Source organism: Eubalaena glacialis, chromosome 15 (genome assembly GCF_028564815.1).
Source record: "Eubalaena glacialis isolate mEubGla1 chromosome 15, mEubGla1.1.hap2.+ XY, whole genome shotgun sequence".
Lineage (NCBI taxonomy): Eukaryota > Metazoa > Chordata > Mammalia > Artiodactyla > Balaenidae > Eubalaena > Eubalaena glacialis.
The window spans coordinates 75,467,569-75,482,112 of record NC_083730.1 but is presented as its reverse complement, the minus strand read 5'-3'; positions in this window follow the sequence as shown (position 1 = coordinate 75,482,112).

Below are 14,544 nucleotides of genomic sequence, written 5' to 3'. Positions count from 1 at the left end.
AGTTCAAAGTCATGTGTGATGTTAACCAGAGGACTAGCGCCAAACAACAGAAATTTACTCTCACGATTCCGGAGGCTGGAAGTCCAAGATCAAGGTGTGGGCAGGTTTGATTTTTCAGAGCCTCTCTCCTTGGTTTGGAGACAGCCATCTTCTCCTCCCTGTGTCTTCACATGGGCTTCCCCCTTCTGTGTATCTGTGTCCTGATAGCTTCTTATAAGGACACCAGTCATATTGGAGTGGCTGTGACCCATATGACCTAATTTTACCTTAGCTCCCTATGTAAAGGGTCTATCTCCAAATGTACTCACATTCTAAGGTACTGGGGGTTAGCACTTGAACATACGAATTTTGCAGGGGACATAATTCAGCCCATAGCAGTGCGCCACCATATCCCCTCACCCTTACCACCTGGGTGCACCTTAATCCAGCCTCTAGCTACCAGTGTGTGAAGCCTGCTTTGTCACCTGTAGGCCAAACTGGGGGATTCATGTCCCCTGGAGCAACCCCAGTGGTGATGGGAGTTGATCTGTAAATACCCCAGCTCCCAGCTTCTTGAGCTGGCGTGTTCCCAGCTGCATCCCAGAGCTCCCTCGCAAGTTTACGCCCCACTCGCCACAGTGACAGCTGGGCTTTATAACACGCCTTTTATTGGTGGCCTCCTGCCCTGCCTCACTTCCCCACTCTCCTCGTGGTGTGAGCTTCATTTCCAAAATAAATGACTTGCAGGCTTGCAAATCCCTGTCTCAGGGTCTGGGGAGCCAGCAGTTGGGAAGGGTGACTGGTCCCTTTGCGTCCACGGGAGCTTGGGAGTCATGAGGACTGTTGACAACCATCCCTGGAAAGGGGCAGGCCAGCGTGAATGGGGTCCTGCTGATAAAGCAATAGTTACACCTACTGTTTACAGGTTGCTTCCTCTTCCCCAGGCATTGTGCCCAGCACTTTACTGGCCTCCTCTTCTTAAGCCCCACCCACAGTTCTATGTGAAGCAAATACTATGCTTAGCCCCTCTTACAGATGGGAAAACAAGGCTCAGAGAAGTTGAGTTACTTCCCTGAAGATGCAGAGCCAGGTTCTCAACCAATACTCTATCAACTGCGCTGTAAGACTGGGACCTCTGTCCCAACTGCACAGAATGGCAGGTGCCCAGGGTCCCCTTGATGATGGCTGGGGCAGTGACAACTCCCCTCCCATGGCTGCCCCCCACAGCTGGGACCCGTTATCTGTTTTGCGCACGGCCTGCGCCCGTCAGGGTAATGGACTGTGCTTGTCCTAGCGGAGGTGGCCTCTGGCAGGGATGATGTATGAGGCGCTATTGTTTGATATGAATGCATTAGGCGACATTCCCGATAAAGACTTTACCAGCAGAGCTGCACTTGCTGGCAGCAGCCCCTGTGGAGGCAGGGGGGCAGAGGCAGAAGCCCGAGTGCCCATCAAGCAGGGCTCCGGGGGACCAGCCCCCTTCAGGGAGGCAGAGACCAGGTCACTCTTGCTTTCAAAATTCTGGGTCCTGAGATGCACGTCTTACCCCCTTACAAGCAGCAGAGTGTAGTCCGTGGGTCTCACACTTCAGAAAGCATCAGAATTGGCTTGGGAGCTGGCTAAAAAGGCAGAGTCCTGGGTCTCAACTCAGATCCATTGAAACAGAATCCCAGAGTGAGGCCCGGGATCCTGCCTTTGCAAACCAGTTCCCTCAGTGAATGTAATACAGATGGGCCAGGGCCCAGACGTGGTCTACAAAATGGTCTGGGACGAAGCGAATGGGGTTTAAAGTCAGAAACCCCTGGATTTGAGTCTGGGCTCCTCTGAGAAGCAGCAGGGAAATCTTAGGCAGGTCACTCAGGCTCTCAGTGCCGCGACTCCCCTCGACAAATAAGCCTCAGTTTCCCAATCTGTAACGTGGGCACAGAGGCGATACCCACCGTGGCTACCTCCCAGGGCTCAAGGGGACACACCTTGCCTGTGCTCCGTCCACATACTCACGAATCCCAGGGGCTGGCAACGTGGACCCTCTACATCTTCCCTGGGGGTCTTCTGAGGACACCACACGTATGTTCAGACTGATGCTCCAGGGGATTCCAGGCACCCTATGAGGAATGGGGAGCCCCTTTGAGGGTTAGAAGATCCTTCAAAGCATCTATTCCATGAATCCTTTATGCTGAGTGGGGCAGGGAGGGGGCATCTGCCATTTGCACGTTCAGGATGTGGAGGTGAATGGAATCCAGATGCTGCCCCCGAGGATATCTACCAGGGGGAGAGAGGTCCTCCCCTGGGATGGCATCCCTGGGGACAACCTGGAGGGTCCCAACAGAGACAAGGTGACCCAGGGCTCTGGGAGGCCCAAGGAGAGAGAGGTCGGGTACACCCAGGAGGGGGAGATGCAGAGAAGATGCCCCAGACAAGGAGATGGGTTTTGTGTGGATTTGAAGCAAGAGTGGCTTCAGCCATACAGGGGGGATCCCATGTCAAAGTCAAGTCTCTCCAACCCCATCATTCATTCATTCATTCAATAAATGTGGATTGAGCTCCTACTCTGTGTCAGGCTGTCTTGGATGCTGGGAGTATGAGGGTTATTTTTATGTGTCAACTTGCCTGGGACCAAGGGTACCCAGACATTTGGTCAAATATTATTCTGGGTGTATCTGTGAAGGTGTTTCCGGATGAGCTTAACATTTGAATTGTGATCTGAGGACAGCAAACTGCCCTCCCCAATGTGGGTGGACCCCAACCAATCCACTGAGGGCCCGAATAGAACAAAAAATTGAGTGAAAAAGAATTCTCTCTCTCTCTGCCCGACTGGCTTTGAGCTGGGACATCCATCTTCTCCTATGTTCCAACTCAGACTCGGACTGGAACTTACCCCATCAGCTCTCCCGGGTCTCCAGCTTGCTGACTGTAGGTCTTAGGACTTGTCAGCCTCCACAACTGCATGAGCCAATACCAACACACACACACACACACACACACACACACACACGTCTCCTATTGGTTCTGTTTCTCTGGAGAACCCTAATACAGTGAGAAAGTCCCTGCCGCCAAGTTGCTGACACTCCAGAGGGGACAGGCAGACATGGAGCAAATAAAGATAGAAAATGTCACAGGTTGGCCTCCAGGGCCGAGAGTGATCTTACTGCTGCCCCAGCCTCGTTTCCTGCTCTGCCCCGTCCCTGTGTAGGCAACAGCTCACTTAACTTCATGCAGATTTCTAAACCTAAAGGTCAGCTCTAGCCTGTCCCTCTGCCTGGAATGTTCTTCCGTGTTAATTAGGTTTCAGCCCAAGGGTCGCCTCCCCCGGTCCCATCCTCCACACCCAACCACACCGCAAGCAGCCGCCTCCCTACACCCCACGATCACTTTTGATCCTAATAACCTCGCAAGGGGCTCTTCTCTGAAACAAACAGGGAAACTCACAAAACATTGAGTGAGGAAAATCTTGACCTCTTCCCCACCTTAGGTACGAACTCTATGTCTCACAAGTAAAATGCAGCCTGGCCTCACTGCTGCTTTTCATCAATGCTAGGACGCGCGTTCCTTCACCTTTGAATGTCTCTGAAATCCGGGTGCACCTTGCAGTAGCTGTGGCCTCCAGTCCCACTCCCTTCAACCCCCTACGCCCTGCTGCCAGGCAGCAGTGACGGTGGAATTGTCATTGCCCGCGTGTCCTAACCCCGTCGGAGCTACTGCTATTGTTGTCACTCATCTACTGGGTTTAATCACCATCTAAGTATCTTCAAACCAGGATGGCAAAATGTTGGTAAGTGTTGAGGTTGGAGGATGGGGTCGTGGGAGTTCATTATTCTATTCTTTCCCCTTCATTATGTGTTTAAAAGCTTCCACAATAAAAAGGAAAACATTTCCCCCCAAATAATAATAACCGTGCAAATATAGGAGGCTCTGCTTTGGAGATGAGAATGCAGAGGATCAGAGAGGTTAAGAAACCTGCCTAGACTCACCCAGCCAGCACATAAGTGCTGGGGCCAGGATTCCCTCAGGTCTATTTCATTCTCGGGGACATGCTTTTCCTAGTGGAGCCTCCCCAAAAAGCCGTTCCTCCAGACATCTCAGTGCTTCCCCACCTCTGCGCCGCAGGGTCCTCAGCCAGGATGGCCAGCCACCCCAACTCTGCGTGTTGAGAACCTGCCCATCTTTCAATCAATCGTCATTCGACAAACACGTACAGGCGCAATTGTGGTGTGCCTGGCGCTGCGCTGGGAGCTGGGATTCAGCATGAACCAGACAGACATGGTCCCTGAGCTCGGGAAGCAAATTTCCAAACGCCACCCTCTGGAAACCTATCTCTTTAATCTCTTAGGACGCCAACCACAGTTTGCTACCAAGTTCAGCTGTTCCACGGCTGCCCCCTCTGCACTGGAGAGCGAGCACCTTAGGGTCAGGGACTGCCCCACTCATCTCGTGTCCCCAGTGCCTGGTGCAGAGACTGGATTGTAGTAGGTGCTCATGAAATGGCCTGTGAAATGGAATGAATGAGTAGGTGGGTAAGCGGCTGTGCGCGTCAAAGCGCTGGTCCTGTATACAGTAGGTGCTTAAGACTGGAGGATGACTATCCATGGTGGCCCTGCTGATTGGGGCAGGAGGGGGAAAGGAGGTTCTGGTTCCTACACTTTGATCTTGGGTTGTGGCTGCTTCCCCTCACTTTCACACACACACTCACACGCTGACACTCTGCACACACGTATTCACACTCATGCACACACATGTGCAACACCCTTTCTTGATCAGGTGCAGGGTGACACAATGAGGAAGAGTCGAAGCACCTGGTTCGGGTCCTGGTTTAGATGCCTCTTAATGGTACGATCTCAGCCCCTCAGTTTGTTCATCTGTAAAATGCGCATGATACAAACCACCCTCACAAGGACATGGTCAAGGTTAGATGAAGGACAATGACTTAATTTACGTAAAGGTCTGGTCCACGGTGGCCCCTTGCTCCCCCCCCACCCCTGGCTGGCTCTGGGACCCCCAGGGTGGGGTGGGAGGGAGGGAGCACGGAGAAGGGTGTGAGGCCACATCGGCTCTTGCTTGTGCACCCGCCCATGGCCTCTTAGCCACTTGGTCTTGCCCTTACCTTCCTTCACCCCCGGAGGTGTCCCATCCCTCCTTCTCCACCTTTCAAATTTTCTCCTGTCTATGTCCACATCTCTTAACACCCCAATTCCACCATCTATGAAGAGAATCCTGGGTCCCATGTGTCCCGAACACGAACACATTTCAGCAGAAGCTTCTAAACACGGCGATGCTATCAGTGAGGTTTTCAGGCACATATGGGACCAGCTTCTGCCCTCCTGCCCACGCCAAGCCCACCCAGGGTTCGGCAGGAAACAGACTGCAGCATGGCGGCTGCAGATGTGATTGTTAGAGCTAATTTATGCTCCGTTTACACGGGCTCCAGATGTCACAAGCTCCTCTGTGGGTTTATCCAAATGCCAGGGAAGGCGGGGAAGGGCTGGGGGCCGAGGCTGCAGCCCCTTCCCCCCAGCCTGCCTCCTTTCCTAGTCCAGCTCTGAGGGCAGCATTCCAACATGTGGCCCCTGGGCATTCACACCCCCTGCTGAGCCCCAGCCCTGTCCCCCAAAGCTTCTGCCACATGTTTTGGTCATAGACTGTAAGCTTTGTGAGACTAGGAGCCCCATGCCTGGGCTGGCTCCAGTGCCCATGAGGTGCTTATTAAATGCCTCTAGTAATGAGCTGCTAAAAAAAAAGGGGGACTTCCCTGGCGGTCCAGTGGTTAAGACTCCACGCTTCCACTGCAGGGGATGCAGGTTCGATCCCTGGTTGAGGAACTAGGATCCTACACGCCAAAAAAAAAGAAAAAGAGCTGCCAATGTGCCAGTGGCTGTAGTGGGTAGAATGGTGTCCCCACCCTCAAAATACAAAACCCCTAGTACCTGTGAATGTGACTATATTTGGAAATAGGGCCTTTGCAAGTGTCATCAAGTTAAGATGCGCTCATACTGAATTGGGGTGGGTCCTAAATCCAATAATTGGTGTCCTAAGTTGACACACAGACACAGAGAGGAGAACGCCATGTCATGACAGAGGCAGAGAATGGAGTGATGCATCTAGACTCCAAGGGACACCAAGGGTTACTGGCAACCACCAGAAATTAGGACAAAGGCATGGAATGGTTTTGACCTCAGAGCCCCAAGAGGCAACCAACACTGTTGACACCTTGATTTCAGACTTCTGGTCTCCAAAACTCTGAGAGAATACATTTCTGCTGTTTTAAGCCACTCACTTTATGGTACTTGGTTACAGCCGCCCTAGGACACTAAGACAGTGGGGATGAGGATGAGTTGCCCAGTGGGGCAGCCCAGCCAAGGCTGCTTCTTTCCAGGCTCCCGAGGCCCCTCCCACAGGCCTCTGTCCCAGGTGGGGCTGCCCCTGTCCCCCACCTGGAGGACCAGCCCAGCCCCTCCCCAGTCTCCTTGGGAATCTCAGGCTTGTCCCCTCCATCCATTCTCCACCCAGCAACCAGGAGAATCTTTCCAACTCCCAGCCTGGTGCCTTCATCCACTCCCACCTTCCATTCACTCCTCAACCCACTGCCATCTGCTCTGGGCCCCCATCCCCTGAGAATGCTCTCCTCTACCCTGGGATGTGCACCAGCCCCACCTCACAGGCCTCTCTGGGAAACCAGACACTGTTCTAACTCCCTCCTCCCTGCGGGTCTGAGATTCCTTCTTTCTCGTTCTCCTCCTGCCTCCCCAGATGTGACTGCTTGGCTGTCTGCCTGTGCAGCTGCCTCCTTTCCTGCCTGCCTCTGAATGCAGGTGTTCCCCAGGGCTCTGCCTTCTCCCTCTTTGCTTCTCCTCCCACACTTGGTGGTGGTGGTCATGATGGTGATGGTGATGGTAGTGGTCATGGTGATGGTGATAGCGGTCGTCATGATAGTGATAGTGGGGATGACGGGAGATGATGGTGGTAATGATGGTGATGATAGTGGTGGTCATGATGGTGGTGACGGTCATGATGGTGATGACGGTGGTTGTGATAATGGTGGTAGTGGTGATGGTGATAGTGGTCATGATGGTGGTTGATGGTGATGACGGTGGTGGTCATAATGGTGATGGTGGTGATGATGGGGGTGGACGTAGTTATGGGGATAGTGGTGCTGTTGTGAAGAGAGTCTTTCAACACAGAAAGTGCACTAGGCCAGGCTATGTTGAAGACTTCGTTTTCACAGGCACTAATGCACGGTGTTTTTGCATCTTCATCTCTCTCTCTCCTCTCTTGTCTTTCCTCGCTTTCTTACACACACACACGTTATGTATACACGCTATAATTTTCTAGGGCTGCTATAACAAAGCACCACAAGCTGGAAGCCTTAAAACGACAGAAATGTCTTCTCCCACAGTTCTAGAAGCCAGATGTCCAAAAGCAAGATGTCAGCAGAGCCATTCTCCCTCTAAGACGCTGGGCAGAATCCTCCCTTGTCTCTTCCTACCTTCTGGTGGTGGCCCTAAATCCTTGACTTGCAGCTGCATCACTCCAATCTCTGCCTCTGTCGTCACATGGCATTTCCCTTGTGCGTCTGTGTCTTTTCTCCTCTTCTTAAAAGGACACCAGTCATATTGGATTAGGGCCCACCCTAATGACCTCACCTTAACTTTTTTTTTTTTGGCCATGCTGCGCAGCTTGCAGGATCTTAATTCCCTGACAAGGGACTGAACCTGGGCCCCCAGCAGTGAAAGTGCTGAGTCCTACCCACTGGACCACCAGGGAATTCCCTGGCCTCACCTTAACTTGATTATATCTGCAAAGACTCCATTTCCAAAAAGGTCACATTCACAGGTATTGGGGGTGAGGACTTCACATATCTTTTTTTGGTGGGGGACATAATTCAACCCACAACACACACATGCACGTGCACACACGCACACACACACACACACTTCTCTGCACCTTTCTCTCAGGCTTCTATCATTTTCATACCCCATCCCTTGTACTATCAAACCTTTGTCTTTGGTTCCTCTTACCTTGTTTGTTTTTCTGCCTTCCCCTCCCTTTCTCCATTCTTTCTTACACCCTTTAAGCCGCTCTTGGTCAAGGAACTGGAGGCACAGAGACAGAGGTGGCACCCGTGGTGCCTGTCTTCAAGGAGCTCACTGTCTAGAAAGGAGAGCGAGTTTGCACAGGCCTCTGGCCACGCAGCCTCAAGAGGGCTTTGACGGGGACTCAGGGGGCTGAGGGCACAGCTGATGCACCCAGCCAGCCCGTCCCTGGTCCTCTGTGACCCTCGTCATCTCCAGGCCTATCTCATCTTCCTCCCAACTCCACTGCTCAGACACCCATCTGGTCGGTCCCCCTGGGTCAGCGAAGGCTTCTGGGGGACCTGCACCGCCCCCCATTCACGCATGTGCACCTCCCACCCTCCCACCCTCCCACTCCTTCTAAGCATCTCTCATTAAAGGGCTGAAGACTGCCCGGCCTGTCTCTGGGCTTTGCGCTGAAAGGGCTAAATGATATGCTGACACCTTAATTACGGCCCATTGTCATGGAGCACTGAGGAAATTGTCTGAGTGATCCGCAGAGAATGGGTGCTAACAGGCCCTTCAGAGCCTTTGATTCCCTGTGGCAGATTGGAAAATGACACAAACGATGGCTCTCCTCCAACCGCAGCCCCTGGGTGATGCGGACGGACCGCCCCCCTCAAACATCTACCTGCGTGGTTGCCACAGGCAGGGGGTCAGGTGTCTCCCTGTGGTCTTGATCCTATAACCCCCTGATTCGGTCCACTGCATAGCAATCTGCTGAGTCGGGCGTTGCACACGTAACCCCGACAGAGATCCTCACCACAACCCAGCTGAGTGAGGACTATTATGCTCCCATTTTACAGGTGAGGAAACGGAGGTCCTGAGTGTTTAAGTCACCTCTCCCAGCTCACCTGCTTATGCAGAGCAGAGCAGGCAACCTGGCTCCCAGCCTGGGCCTCGGCCACCGCAAGACACTGCCTCTGTAGGGAGGATGGCTCCTGGCTCAGAGGGGTGGGATTTCCCAAGATCACTTGGGCCATAGCAGATAGGGGCCAGCACCTAGGCCCCTCAATCCCACCCCACAACTTTTTCCACCAGGGCAGCAATTTCCAAAGTGTATCTGTGGAGAATGTTGACAATAATAATAACGCAATAGCAGCACCGACCTGTCGCTGAGGTTGACAAAGCACGGGCTCTGGGTCTTGCAACCCCAGGGGAATTTCAGCTCTGCAATCAATGGTGCTACCTTTGTGAGCTGGTTCAGGGAAAGGCCGGCCATTGGGAAGGGGAGAGGCCTTGGTCCCACTCCCCTTCCCACCAGCCCACAGCCCACAAGGGGCAGGGGCCGATTCCCTGGCAGAGCAGTGCCTGCAAATGGGGGGAGGGAAGCTAGGGCCCCCTCAAAGCCAGGCCTCTGACCACCTCCACCTTGGGGACACCTCTCCCTCTCCTACCACTTCTGGGTGGGCAAGGGGCAGGGCTGGGCATCTGATAATCTGGACTTTAAAAATCTGGCTGCTGTAGTGGAATCACAGGGGAGAGGCCTCCTGACATCACTAATTGGCTCCATTAGCTGGAAAAGGAGCGAGGGCATCTCTGTGCAGAAGACATACTCATTCGGCACCCCCAGGATGGGCAGAACTTGAGGTCGGGACCCCAGAGAAGTGTGCGGGAGCTGACTGATGGGGACCAGCCTGGGAAGAGGGAGAGGGCAGCAGGAGAGGCGCCAGGTGCCCCCACAAGCTCTAGGGCAGGACCAGCCATGGACTCGGACTGTCGTCCCATTCTCCTCCCAGGGGACCCGCCCCCAGGTGAGGGTTGGTCTCCCAGCCCTGCCCCAACACCATCCCGGTGGGGGAGGAGGGAGAGGCGGGAACGCCACCTGAAAAGCTCAGGCTCTGTGCCCTGTGCTTTCACAAGCGCCGGGGCTGGATGTTATGCCCATTTCACAGATGGGGAAACAGAGTCTCCAAATCATGCATCCTTCTGGCAAAATTGCCTAGCGCCCACTTTGTGCCAAGGGCTGTTCTGGGCACTGGGACCACATCAGGGGACAAAACAGATCATCCCAGCCCTTTGGGGACTCACACCCACAAAAGGAACCTGGCTTCTCGTTGCTTCTCACGGCAGCCAGGACGAGGCAGGGCCAGGATGGGAGCGGGTTGAGGGAAAGACTTCATCCGGCAGATGTGGGGACTGCAACTGTGACCCGGCAAGTGACTTTGCTTCCCGAGGCCTCCGTGTTCTCATCTGCAAAATGAGGCCGTAATGACACCTCCCTCTCAGGGCGATATAGTCAGTGCCATCAAGCCTGGCTCCTCCACCCCATCCCCTGCTGGCAGGGGTGGCAGTACTGGACAGTCGACACGGCATCTCCAGGGCCTTTCCCACACCCAGCAAAGGAGAATGTTTCCTGTGAGCCTTCTTCCTGCAGCCTTGTCGTTTCCCGTGGCCCCCACTCTGGGAGGCGCCTTGGTTGTCCCCCTTGGGCAGATGGGGAGCCCAAGGCTCAGAGACAGAGCGACTCTTGAGTTCCCGGCAGGTAGACAGGGACTGCTGTGCTCCCCTCTTCCTGGTGCTCCCACCCCTCCCACCACGTCTCAGCATGGTCCCTCCCTCGCCACCTAGAAGGCTGCCAAAAAGCTTCAGAGCTGCCAAAATGCCATCACGAAACCCAAGCATATTCTCCTCCTCAGGTCCTTTTTTCTTTTGGCCGCACCACGCAGCTTGCAGAATCTCAGTTCCCCGACCAGGGACTGAACCCGGGGCCACGGCAGGGAAAGTGCCAACTCCTAACCACTGGACTGCCAGGGAATTCCCTCTCCTCCTCAGTTTCCACCCCCGAGAAATGAAAACATGCGTCCACACCAAGAACTTGTGCACAAATGTGCATAGCTGCATTACTCATAACAGACAAAAGGTAGAAATGACTCAGATGTCCAGCAGCTGAGGAAGGGATAAACAAAATGTGGCCCATCGAGACAATGGAATAGTATTCAGCCTTAAAAAGGAATGAAACGCTGATACATGCTACAGTGTGGATGAACCCTGAAAACAGGATGCCAAGTGAAAGCAGCCAGTCGCAAAAGACCACGTGTTGTATGATTCCATTTATATGAAATGCCCAGAATAGGCAAGTCCATGTGACAGAACGACTAGTGGTTGCCAGGGCTGCGTGTGTGTGTGCGTGCATGCGCACGCGCTAATGAGCAGGGTGTTCCCTTCTGGGGGAAATGGTGAAATGTTCTAGAACTGTGGTGCTGGTTGCAGTATCTGTACTCTGTGCAGATACTGCAAACCATTGAATGATACACTTCGAATGTGTGAATTATAACTCACTGAAGCTGTTTCCAAAACCCCGGCGAGTAGACCCCTGCCCAGTGTCTCTGCGATTCAGGCCCTGCACCTGAGCTGAGGGGAGAGCCCAGCTGGGGGACCCCCAGGCCTTCAGACTCCCCATCAAATCTGGGCAGGGCCTCGTGGCACAGCCCAAGGGGTGACATAGGGAATTGCCATACGAGATGCTCTGGGCCCGTCCCTGAACCCACGCGGCCGTTCAACCTTCATTCCCCATTCCAGGCTCAGTCCTGGAGCTGGGGACTTGGTGGGGAGCAAGAAACACTCCCTACCTCCAGGAAGTCGACAGACAGATGGAGTGGGGCTGACAAGTAGGCAGAAATGACAGCCCAGTATGACATTGCTACAATCCCGGCAAGCACAGAGAGGAGGGCTCCTAACCCAGCCTGGGACCTGGACCATCTCCCAAGGAACGGACATGTAGGCAGAGACGGGAAGGAGCTCAGGGGTGGAAAAGTAGCCAGGCAGGGGGAAGAGATGTGAAGGCCTAGAGGCTCAAGAGAGCTTGGTGTATTCAGAAGAAGAAAGTGAGGGACGAGGGGGTGGGAGGGACGAGGAAGGACCCCTGGCTCTGTGAGGAAGGGGCTGGGAAGGTAGAGTTGGAGCAGCCCACAGGCCGGCCCTGAGTAGCCCCTTCCCAGAGGCAGAACCAGCTCCCGGCCATGTCCCCTGCCTTGTCCGCTCTTCCGGGCTGGGGTGCCTATGACCCCAAAAGGGAGGGTGTCAGCTCCATACAGCTAGGATCCCCTAACCTGTGCCCCACTCAACTTCTATGTCCCCCCCGCCACAGCTGCCTCTCCCATGCCCTGAGCGTTAATCAGAGCAGACGGAAAAGGCAAGACTAAATTTTAATGAGACATCGCCGGGATGTCTTAAGCGGCATTGAAAAGCCCCTAAGCTTCCCACGACAGGGGGACCCGTATTAGGCAGGGTAAATATTTACAGCTCCACCTGAAAAGCCGGGCCCATTTTTCACGCAGGATTTTAACAATATAGATCATGCCGAGAGTGAGACACAAATAAAGGGAAATGAAACCATGGGCGGCCGCAGCACCGGGCCCTGAATCATGGATATGAACCTGTCCCCAGCTTCTTGTTTTTAATTAAGAAGCCCTTTTTGGTAATTCCATTAAGAGGTGGCTATGGTTCGAGAGTCTCTTGCTTGTTCTCTTTAAATTATGAAATGTCCCGTTGGCTCCTTCTAGTTTCAGGGGTCAGAGGACAGGAGACAGGGGACTATTAGGACTCAGGAGGGGACAGGTCAGGCCTGGCAGGGGCTCTGAGTCCTGGGCCTCCGCACTGCCACCCGATGCTCCTCTGCCCTAAGTCTCAGCCACACTCGTGACTGTCCACCTACTGTGTGCCGAGAGCTTCTATCTCCATCATCTCTCTTGCTACCCACAATGCCAGTGAGGTCGGGATGAGGGTGCCTAGTGTACGAGCAGAGAAAGTTGAGTCTCAGAGAGGGGAAGGGACAGGCCTAAAGTCACACAGCAAGTAGGAGGTAGAGCTGGAACTCGGATCCAGGGCCACCTGACTCCAAGTCTCCTGCCTTTCCACCTCCGCCAAGGATGGAGAGGGACTGGAGTCCTCATCCCATCCACTGGAAGGGCCTGGTGAGAGATGGGACACACTGGGGCCTTGATCGGCACAGACCTGAGATCCAGGGAGAGGGGATCTCTGAGCACCTGGTCTGCGTGGGGGCTCAGGCCAGAAGATGGGGATTCAAAGCTGGGAGACGCACACTGCCTGCCCTTAAGGAACACACAATACCCTTCTCTCTGTTTATCTGCCGCTTACTTCCTCCTGGAAGCCTTCTCAGACTTCCCCAGCCATCATCCCTCCTTCCATCTGCCATTCCTCCATCCATCTGCTACCTAGACCCTAATGTGATATTCACCCATCCACCCACCCACACTTCCACTCATCTGTTGTCTCCTTCAGCCGTTCATCCATTCATCCATCCACCCACCCATCCTTCCATCCACTCATCCTTCCATCCACCAGTCCTTCCACTCATCTAATCTCCCCTCCATCCATACATCCATCCACCCATCCACCCAGCCACCCACCCACCCATCCATCCTTTCACCCATCATGAAAAGGAGCTAACACATCTCAAGCCATTACTACATGTCATTCAATGTGTCTCCCTCATCTAATCCTAATAGCACCTCTGCCAAGCGAAATCTATCATCTTCATTTTACAGATGGAGAACCGGAAGTTCGGAGATGTTTAAGTTGCTTGCCCAGAGGGAATGGAGAGCTACTTATACATATTCAGGCAAGGTAAGAGGCCACTTATGGTGGGGTGTTTGGGTCAGGAAAGAGAGACCTTCCAAATCCCACCATGTGGGTGGGCTGCCCATTCCCCCTCCCACCACCACCATGTGTGAGCTCACCAGCCCCTCGCCCCCTGTTCCTAAGCCAGGCAGTGGCTGCCAGGGCCATCTCTCGTCCCCAGAGTGGTGCAGGGAGAGGCAGGCCCCGGAACACAGGGTGCCTATTGTGCCCCACCCCCCAGGAGCATAGGCTTCTCATTGTCTGGAGGAAGCTGCAGGTGGGCTCCAAGCTGCTCCTGAAGCCCAGTGCCTGTCATCTGGCTTGGATTGTCACCATTGTGCGGCCACAGTGGCTCTTTGTCTCTGACAGCCTTTCTCTCTTTGCCTCCCAGCCCTCCCCCACCCCACCATGGTGATTTGCACTCAGGACGGTAGAGAGATTAGGGAGGGGTGGGAGAGAGCACTGGCTTGGGAGTTCAGAGACCCCAAAATGTCACACCCCCTCTCTAAGCCTCAGTTTCCCCAGCTGTAAAAGGGATAGTCATTCCTGCCACGCCCCATCCATACTGGAGACCATGGTAGGGGACGCGGGAGTTGTTCTGAATACAGGTTTGGTTTAAGTCTGTTCGTTTCTTGCTCTGGTGGCCTTGAGCAAGTCATTTGCCCTCTCTGAACCTGTTTCCACATCTGCAGAATGAAAATAAAAGAAGGCCTGCCTCCGAGGAGCTACAACACACAAAGAGCTTGGCCCCGGGCCTGTGCTAAGAAGTTGCCATTTCTGTTATCATCGGTGGTGGCAGCAGCAGCCCTCTGAACGCCGCAGAGCTCTGTGCCATGCAGGGCAGTCTGCTGTTTCTGCTGCCCTTCCAAACCGTCAAGCCCTTTCTTAGGTCATCTCATGTCTCAGACCAGAGGAG